A 9,368-nucleotide genomic window follows, 5' to 3' on the forward strand; every position below is an offset into this window, starting at 1 on the left:
TTATTCATCCGGAATCCTTTGAAACATCATGTAGAACACAAATATGCAAACGAAAACAGTTTATGATGCGTGATTGCAAGTAATCGAACAATTTTAGAATAGTGCAAACCGTGAGGTATTGATGATGGTTTTGGATGTGCACGGGCTTGGAGATAATCCGGATAGCTTCAGGGGAACACCAGGGAGGTCTCTGGGGAGGTCTCTGAATCTTTGGATCTCTTTGAATTGCTCTGCAACTTTGAATTCGATCTTGAGATTTCCTTGACTTTTACAAACTCGGTTTAGGGTTCTAATGGCCAGAAAATTGTGAATTACGGGTCTGTACTTGTTGTGTTTATATAGTAGAGGGATTTAGGTTAACTAACTTGTAGAAAATCCAATCAAATCTTTGATTTGCAATCTTGCAAAATATGGTTCATGAATGTTTCTAATTTAGTCTAAATTTCAATCTTTTTTCAATCAATCTTGTTTGCACGAAATTTCTTGTTTTATGAGGCTTAAATGATGATTCAATCTAATTCCTACATGCCTCTAAATCAAATATTTGATTCTACATAATTTATATGAATTATTTATCATTTTTAATTGACTAATAATTCATAAAAACTCAAATAAAATAAAAAATTAGTGGCGATCGGATTTTAGGCCTCTACATATCATGTGGATGGATATTGGATCATAATAATATGGGCCTATTTGCAAAGAAATTCATTTTGAGGCCTTTTATTTCACATTTTCCTTCTTAAAATTGTCCAACTTTGACAAGGCATATCTCCCACAATTTTTAAGATATGGAGGAGTTCTAGGACTTTTTGGAAACCTCAAGATGTCCTATACAAGCCACTTTGGAAGCTTTTTTTCATTTGAGGATTTTATCTTGATGATATTGGTTTTGACAAAAAACTGCTTTTGGTTGACTTTCAAAAAGGACCTATAATGTTTTGATCCATATCTCTCAAATGAAGCATTTCTAGACTTGGCATGTGAGAGACAAATTTGTAGATAATTCAATTTCCTTCAAATTGAGCATTGGATGGAAAATTTCTGATGTTCCATGTGAAAGTTATGGCTGGTCAAATTTCAGTTGACTTTTAGTCTAAAAACCCTAATTTAGAAACTTTGGATTTTGTTGATTTCTGAGATTTTCTTGATAAATCATGATCAAATGATGAATGATACTTCAAAATAAGGATGTTGACCAAAAATCAGGAATTTTGACTGTACTTTGATCATAGTTGACTTTTAGGTCAAACTAGTCGATTATTGACTTTTTGAGTAATTTATTGGGCAATCCTTGGAATTGAAGCTTGTACTTTGCCATAGAGATAGTTTGAAACATTATAGGCCATATGAAATCCATTGGAGCCTTTGATTCATTGATTTCCTTTAGAGAATTCAAAACCCTAGTTCATTGATCCCTTGTCTAGGAGAGTGTGTTTTTGAGTCTTGAGCTTTGGTATGAGTTTGAAAAGATAAATGAGATGGTCAAATTTTGGGGTATGACAGCTGCCCCTATTCAATCTTCTTAAACCTGAGGATGTAGAGTGGTTTGTATGCCAGTCGGTATCTGAAGGTGGAAGAGGATTGAACACTAGAGTACCCAGAAATTTGTACCATCGAGGATGGGCTTAGAGATGCCATCCGGATGTTGGGGATATGAAGTGGGCTTTAAGATGCCACCTGTCTTGAAAGTCAGAATAAATTGTACGTTTAGACTATATCTGAACTTGAAGTGTTGGGAAGTAATTTGTTGAATGTTAGTCGTGTCAGCACCGTTCGTAGTAGCTGAACTAGACTTTGGAAAAGTTGATCGTGTCTACACCGTTCGTGATGATAGAATTAGATCTTTGAAGGTCGATCGTGTCAGAACCGTTCATAGTAATTGAATTAGATCTTGGAAATATGATCGTGTCCACACCGTTCGTGATGATGGAATTAGATCTTTGAGGGTCGATCGTGTCAACATCGTTCTTAGTAACTGAATTAGATCTTGGAGAAATGATCGTGTCCACACCGTTCGTGATGATGGAATTAGATCTTTGAGGGTCGACCGTGTCAACACCGTTCGTAGTAAATGAATTAGATCTTGGAGAGATGATCGTGTCCACACCGTTCGTGATGGTGGAATTAGATCTTTGAAGGTCGGCCGTGTCAGCACCGTTCGTAGTAACTGAATTAGATCAGAGATGTTGTTTATCTGCTTGTACCTGTGTCCTGAAAAACTGAAGTTAAGTTTTATGCAATGTCATGGTGCATGTATTATATGACGAGTCTCTCAAAATAAATGAGAAACTCGTATATTTATCATGAAGTAATGTATGCAATGTATGAATATGCATGTGATGTATATGATGTATGACTGATGCTATTTTGTCACATTTAGTGACGTCAAATGTATAAGTTTTCTTAGGAAATCTATCGCTTTTGACATTCTCTACTGGATTCTTTCCATTAGAAGGGGTAAGCAATTTGCAAGAATAAGGTGGCGCTTCTTTTAACTCAGCAAGATCTATTTCGACCTCTTCCATGTCGTATGAATCTTCGAAAGGTTCGCCATCACTGTCGTCTGCTTCGACGTATGCTACTCTCTCCTTCTTATAGCTCTTACTTTCTCTGGCCTTTTATGCTTTTAACCGTTCGACCTGTCGAACCCTGTCTGCCAACTGGGCCATATCTCTCAGGTATTGAGTATCCAGTTTCTTTCGAATTGAATAATCTAGGCCACCTGCAGCCATTTCAACTAATTCATGTTCTGTGACAGTCGTGAAGCATCTTGATTTCAACAAACGGAACCTGTTTAAGTAATCATCTATAGACTCCGTGAACTTCCTCTTGATGCTGGCCAATTCTTTCAAGCTTATCTTGGTTTTACCCATGTAAAATTGTTCATGGAATAATCTCTCCAAGTGTGCCCATGCATCTATGGAATTTGGGGGCAACGTAGTGAACCACACAAAAGCATTTTTTGTTAGCGAACTAGGGAAGTATTTAATCCTTAAGTCTTCGTTCCTTGCTAGATCCCCTGCTTGCGTCAGATATCTGGCTATGTGCTCCACGGTAGATTCATTGGTGTCCCCTGAAAACTTAGTAAATTTTGGTACTTTGGTACCCCTTGGCAGTTCCGTTTGCATAATATATTCTGCTATTAGGGATGTATAGTTTAGGCGTCGAAGCCCAGTATTAAGACCATTGTTAGCCATTATTCTCTCTATCATGGCAGTGAGATTGTTTTCTGTTGCCAGATTGTCTCTCCTGACCCTATGCACCACTTCATCGGGATGTTTGTTTCTTCTTACCACCACTAAGTTAGGTTGTGGCTGGGTAACTGCTTGTTGGCCAAGGTTAGTCGTTTGACTTTGAGCTTTTAAGTCTATCACTTGGTTTTGTTCGACTCGATTTTGTTCGACTGATGTTGGCCTAGGTGGTGGTACAGTGGGGTCTAACTTGTTCTAGAATGGGTTGCCCCTCCTGATAAGTTGATTGGTTGTTCCTTCGTCTATTTTGTGGAACTCCTAGAAAATCTGCCATTCGATTCATTTGAGATGATATTTTTTGGAAGGTTTCCGCATTATCGTGGTTAGTCCTAGCAATGTTTGTTGCTAACGGATTCAAAATGGATCCCAATTCTTTAGCAAGATTTACTAACATATCATGGTTACTTGCATCCATTTCTTGTCGAAATGCTGCTTGACTATTTGTGGTAAAAGGGGGTACTTGGGCAGAGAAAGCCGTATTCTGCCCGCTTCGACCTATCGAACCAACATTAGGCAAAAACGCTGTTGGGTTAGTTGTAGTGTATGTAGGCCCCGCTCCTCCTAATCCTATCAAGTATGAAGGTGGCATTCCGTATTGGAAATGGGATCTCCACATCTCTGAGGCAGGTGGTGGTCTTGGGGTAAACATCTGATTTGTGGTATTAGTTGTGAAATGCGATATCTCGCTTGTACCTGTTAATGAAGGGATAGCAGTCAAACTCGAAACTGGGAGCGTTCCTGTCGTCCCTGCAGTATTTTCAGGTATCGCTTGGGAATTACCTATAGGATCAGATTCCGTCGAAACCGATATAGCCTGGGTTTCTGGAGCAGAAGTCGAAACATGTGAAGAACTTGTCGCTACTGTTCCTGACCCTTATGGGGGGTCCTGATCTCCCCCTGCACTGGCCACATTGACCATTTTCTTGTTGTACCTTCGTTTAGGAATCGGTTGTGCACTGTTGGTTAATTTACCGTTCCTAAGGTTCATACAGGGTCTTGATATTTTCTAGACAAAACAAAGCAATCAATTAATAACAATTTGTTTGACACTGCCAATTTGTTTACGGTGATTTCCGGTAAACAACCGCTAGTCTTCCAAACTATAATAAATATGATTTGGTTACTCGCAGGATCAACTAGATTGATCCTAGGACATAGTCAAAAAGGTTGTTATTCATGATAGTTCGAATCATGTCTATGGTTGGATTGTCTCGAAATAAGAAATGCTTAATCAAAGAAATGAAGATTAACAATAACTTTGTTATACACGTAAATACAACATCAACGAAAGATGAAATAAAGATAAAATATAAGACAAAACTTTAAAGTGCAAGAATCTTAAAGTGTAAAGACTTAAATGCTTCGAAATTAAATAGAATGAAAATAAAGAGTGCAGGAATGTAAATGACAGGAAGTGAACGAAATGCAATAATATCAAAAGATACTTGAATAACGAAAGATACAAAGGTATTTAAAATGATGTTGGTGTCATACGTACATTTCTCAGCGAAACTCGTTCTCTTAACACTTGATACTTGAGCAATATGTGAGTGATTTGTACAAAATGAACACACGGAATCCTAACATTAAGACCCTTATTTATACTAGTTTCGACCCTAACGGTCCTACACTAATCTAATGCCACGTTACCCGCAGAAAATCCAAGGATGCCATCTGTCTTCGTGCGGTTACATAAACTGCTTCGAAATTCAAATCATCCCGCCTGAATCCTCTTTCGACACGTGGCAAAGTAATCAGAATCAATAATACCACGAAAATACGCTAAGCTTCAGTACTTTGCATATCTTCGTAAAAAACGTCTAAGTCTCCAAAGACAATTCCTTTAGAATTTAGCTTCAGTGCTAACCGTCTCCGTTCCAACTTAAACCATCACTTTCGAACATGGCCATCAGTAGCCATTTTTTATCTCAAAGATGGTCATCAGTAACCACCTTCCTTCGAATTTCAACCTTCGAAAGATATTCTTCCCAAACAAAATCTTCAGCTAACAAATTGCCCCCAATAAATGCCTGTTTCGAAAACAAGAGAAATAGGCGTTTCTTGTTATAATAAGATTTCGTTTTACTTACTTCTTAGAGTTCCAAGACTATTGACTGACGTCACAATCATTTATGACTCTGTTTCCAAAACGTCTTGTCATTTTCAAAGATGTCTTCTCATAACTTACATTCCCATGTTCTGGTCTTACTTCATGATCATTACTCCTATATACTAGGAGTAAAGCTAATAATTATTCGACCGCCGTTGGATTAAATCAACTCCTGCCGCGTGTCTCTTGGCTTTTACCCAAAAGATTTGAAAGGGTTTCCGTTAAACCTTTAAATACTTGAACCTCTACCTTCATATAACTTTCACTTCTATCTCCTCATTCTCTTCACAGAAAAGAACATCTTCAGTTACATTCAAACCTATTTCCCAAATCAAATTTACCCATGGCGTCTTCTTCAAATGTTCTTCAACCTGTTCTAAAACTTCAAAATCCTATGCAGACAGGGGATCAAGAACACATACCAAATCCAAATACTGCAGAGGCGCGCGCCATCTATGCTTCTCAGGTAATCATTCCCTTTGAACTTTCTGGAAAAAATCATGCCTTCATGGGTCCTTTACCAGGAGAAAATAACTCCGCTTTGAATAAATTCTTTCCTGCTTATTACAAGACTAGGCCTTTAGTTAGTAAGAATAAGATAGACGATGAAGGCCACCCAGTCTCAGCAAACCCTGATAGCCCAACAGAAACCTCAATTGAAACTCCTTTGGCCTTAGAAAAAATTAGGTTAAACTATGTAACCAATTTTGTGAAATTCTTTAGGTCAATCCCGCTAGCAAAGGATCCTGACTGTATTATGCTTGGCTAACGAAAGTGGAAAAGCAAAAAGCGCCTTTCCGGAAACAACTAGGGATTTACGATTTAATCCAATTATCCAAAACAGGTTTAGAATATAACCAAACCATGTTAGTAGCGTCAGTTTACTTCTGGGATGCTTCTCACAATACTTTTCACCTTCCATGCGGGATGGTTACCCCTACCCTCTTCGATGTAGCTGCCATTACAGGGCTTCGACCAACTGGGGAAACCTTCGACCCTAATTTCATGGATACTGACACCATTAATTTTAACGAAGCAACAGTCACCTATACTGCCTTCATTCAACAATACCATAATGAAACAGACCCAAACGTTTCTGACGAAGAACACATAGCGTTTCTAGCACTTTGGCTCTCGAGGTGTGTCTTTTGCTCTAGGTCCATACAAGTAGCAAAAAGATATCTCTGCATGGCTAACCAACTAAATGCTGGGATAAAGTTAAACCTAGGCCAGTTAATCCTAGGATTTCTTTATGAGAATCTTGGTGAGGCAACGGACCTTGTTAAGAACTACAAAACAGGGTCTCTTCTTTTCGCTGGTCCTTTCTGGCTGTTGCAACTATGGCTTAATGCCACTTTCGAGGCTCACCTCCCATATAAAAATGTCGTGGATGAAGAAAGTGAAACCATAAAGGATCGAACAGTAGAAGGAACCAGATTGACTTACATAACTCCAAAGGAAGAAAGTGGCAAACTTCGCGAAACTTTCCTGACATTCATGATGATGTTCGCTGAACGTCATCAATTCACTCCTTCGATGGCTCCATTCGTACAACGTAAGGTGGGTCCCGAATGGTTTACTCGAGAATTTCCAGCCACTTCTCCTGATCCACAAGCTGAATCTATGACCATCTGGGAGGCTTTCCTCACCCCAAAGTTGTTATATCACCGACTTCGATCTCCAAAAAGTCATTGTTGTCTCCTCTGCTATCAACCGAATCTGGTTTCAAGACAATTTGGGCTGGTTCAACTCAAACCGAAGTGTTTGTATGACAAAAGGAATCACATGTGTCTACACACTTCGCATCTGACAGAAGATAGATATGAATAAAAAATCTCCCGATACGTTGGCATCACCACTTTGTCTCCTATTTCCTTCGAGCCTGCTTTTTATTCTACCATAGATTTTCATCAATGGTGGACATAATATTATTCTACGCAAATCTTCGATGCTGACAGCCTTACTCGGGAACTAACTGCAGCTTTTGCTGATGTGCAGGAGAACTTCCAGAAAGGTACTTCGACTCATATTAAAGAAATTCAAGCATTTCAAAAGTTCTTTGAAACTATCTATAGGCTTGATGACCTTAGTCGGACCGTTCGCGAGGCTGCGGTTACTTTACGTGAAAAGTTTTCCGCTAAACTGGATAAGTTGAAACTGCCCCCGTCTGTTCGACCAGAACTGCGTTATGAAGTGGCTTTCAAACTTAATCCTCCAAAATTTCCTCCACTGCCAAGTGTTGATTTTGGTGTGGCTTTAAGTCCTCCTTTTCCAGACTGGTTTGTGTGTGGAAATCCTATGAAAATTCTTCAGGAACAAACTAAAAAATGCGCTGAACGAGTGGTCCCGACTAAGCATACCTTGGATACTTTCAAAGGACATCTTCATATAGATATTGAGCATGTTCGCGTTTTGACTCCAATGCCTGAAGGTTGGGGTTTAGATAATCCTTCGACTAATTCCCCCTTTTTTCATTGAAATACTGATTTATATTTTGTTCACAGCTGTTGCTCGAAAGAGACAAATCAAGGAAGCCCCTGTACAAAAGGGTTCTGGGACTTCGAGGAATACCAGGGCGAGTGGGAGTGATTCTGTCACCACTAGCAAAAAACCTACGGTACATGGATACCTTATATTTTAGCCTGTAAAATTTAATGAATGTCACTCACTTGGTTTTAATATGCACTTCAGAGCTTGAAGCCTCCAGCGCATTCAAAACGAAAAACTCCTCCAACAGCCGACTCAGACGATGAAGATAAATCTCCTCCTCGCACCAGACAAACGATAAAGAAAAAGCAAAAAACTGCTACCCCTTCAGCCAAAGGAAAGGGGTCTGGGACTTCGAAGCTCACCTCTTCGAGTGACAAGGTGTCTTCCGAGGACTCACCCTTGAAGGCCGCCAGCACTATCCCCATTATGGAGAGTCATAACTCTAGTCCAGACAACATTCCGACCAAGGTATTTTGGGTTTCATCATTTAATCATTTCCTTACATTCTAATTCTAATGATTAAGCTCACATTTTTACCTTGTAATTGCAGGATGATGCTGGTACCGCTACTTCTGATCTCAAAGCCTCGAGTTTACACATTGACCTTGACAAACTTCGAGGTAAATGTCTGCTCTTTCGAGTGACAGATGAGTTTTCTGCCTTTCCGTTTTAATCGATCCTGACTGTCCGTCACAGGTGTCTCTCAACACGAATCTCATGTGCTTTCTCCTGTTCTCGAAGACAATCAACCTCTTGCAACCATCATTCCAACTGCGTCTGCTGAAGAAAGCCATTCAAATTATGAGTCTCCACCCACTCATCAAGATGAAACTATGGAGGAAAATCCGCAATGTTCGAATAGTGGTAACGTAGCTGGACAACCAACTGGCAGCGAAGACACTATATCTGAACAAGATGCTGCAGAAGAAACTTCCAAACTGGCTACACCTGGTTCTAATGAAATTTCGAACCTTGGAACTACGGTCAGTCCTGTGACTACTTCGAAGCAAGCTCCTGCGATGCCTACTCCCTCAGAACTAGAGCAACTCAAGAAGACTGATCCTGTGAGCTTCCTCAAGACCATGATGAGTATCGATAGCGCTTCGTCCCTTGGAGCTCCTTCGACTATCTTGGCAGGTGCTGGTGACAAGGATGATGTTCCTAAACTCCTTCGTCAGATAAGAGAGAAGTTCTTTGAAACTAACCTCGTCGAAGCTCTCAGCAAGGATTCCACCAAATATTATGGTCTAAACAACCTTCTGAAGAAAGTGGACTTACTTCTTGTTCCGGTGGAAATCTTAGAAGTAATTGTCTTATTGAGTTCTCTGATTGAGCAACTCCAATCTAATCTCCTTCGAAAACGGGATATTGACGGACAGCTCACAGCAAAAATGACTTCTCACAGTTCTTCATGGGAAGCTGCTAACGATGCAACGAAGAAGGTTGAAACCCTTAAGCTCGAGCGTTCGAAGAACCAACGGGAATATGAAGAGTGTGAGAGAAATATCAAAGCC

This window comes from Vicia villosa, linkage group LG3 (genome assembly GCF_029867415.1).
Source record: "Vicia villosa cultivar HV-30 ecotype Madison, WI linkage group LG3, Vvil1.0, whole genome shotgun sequence".
Taxonomy (NCBI): Eukaryota; Viridiplantae; Streptophyta; class Magnoliopsida; order Fabales; family Fabaceae; genus Vicia; species Vicia villosa.